This window comes from Propithecus coquereli, unplaced genomic scaffold, assembly GCF_000956105.1.
Source record: "Propithecus coquereli isolate 6110/MARCELLA unplaced genomic scaffold, Pcoq_1.0 Scaffold180, whole genome shotgun sequence".
In the NCBI taxonomy this organism is placed as follows: domain Eukaryota; kingdom Metazoa; phylum Chordata; class Mammalia; order Primates; family Indriidae; genus Propithecus; species Propithecus coquereli.
The window spans coordinates 2,579,209-2,579,803 of record NW_012142746.1 but is presented as its reverse complement, the minus strand read 5'-3'; the positions used below and the strand labels follow the sequence as shown (position 1 = coordinate 2,579,803).

General features: G+C 65.4%; 1 protein-coding gene across 1 annotated transcript in view; it reads left to right on the top strand.

The window, feature by feature from the left end:
* The window catches only part of NOD2 (nucleotide-binding oligomerization domain containing 2), a 32,780-nt gene continuing 32,185 nt past the window's right edge, over positions 1–595 (top strand). Inside the window, exon 1 of the mRNA XM_012642624.1 lies at positions 1–52. The gene's annotated coding sequence lies outside the window, so the exon portion shown is untranslated. The remainder of the gene's footprint in view (positions 53–595) is intronic.

Below are 595 nucleotides of genomic sequence, written 5' to 3'. Positions count from 1 at the left end.
GCGCCCCAGCCCAGGCCCAGGCCCAGGAGTCGGGGGAGCGGGCGGCCCGGCGGTGAGTGCTCTGTCCTGCCAGGCGCCTGGGGGCGGGGTGGGTGGGGACCCCGTGGCGCTGAGGGCCCCGCCCTCCAGACTAGGACACCTGGCTTCAAAGCTGTCCTGGGCGCCCGGCTTGGGGAAGCGCTGCCTCGCTGCCTCGGCTTCCCCGGTGGGAGTCCGGGTGTGGATGGGAGGTAGAAGGAAAGGGGGCGACGGGAGGTGGGGGGGCCCTGTCAGGCTGCGGCCTGTGAGTCTGAGAAGAGGCTGTGACTTCGCCTTGGGGGCTTGGAGGGAGAACCTGCCTCCGGAGCCGGGCAGAGTGCCCCCCTTCTTTCCCTCATTCGGGCAGTCTAGCCACGCGCTGGACAGAGCTGGGATATAGCAGTGGAAAAATGACAGCAAACTCCCTGCCCTCGTGCAGTGCACGTTCCAGAAAGGAGCAGACAGCAAAGAAATGCCCAAAGACACGGCATGTCAGGCGGTGAGATGCGCTACGGAGAAAAACAAAGCAGGGATGGGGCTGGGAGGCTGAGGCTGCGGGTTGCAGTTTTTTTTTTTT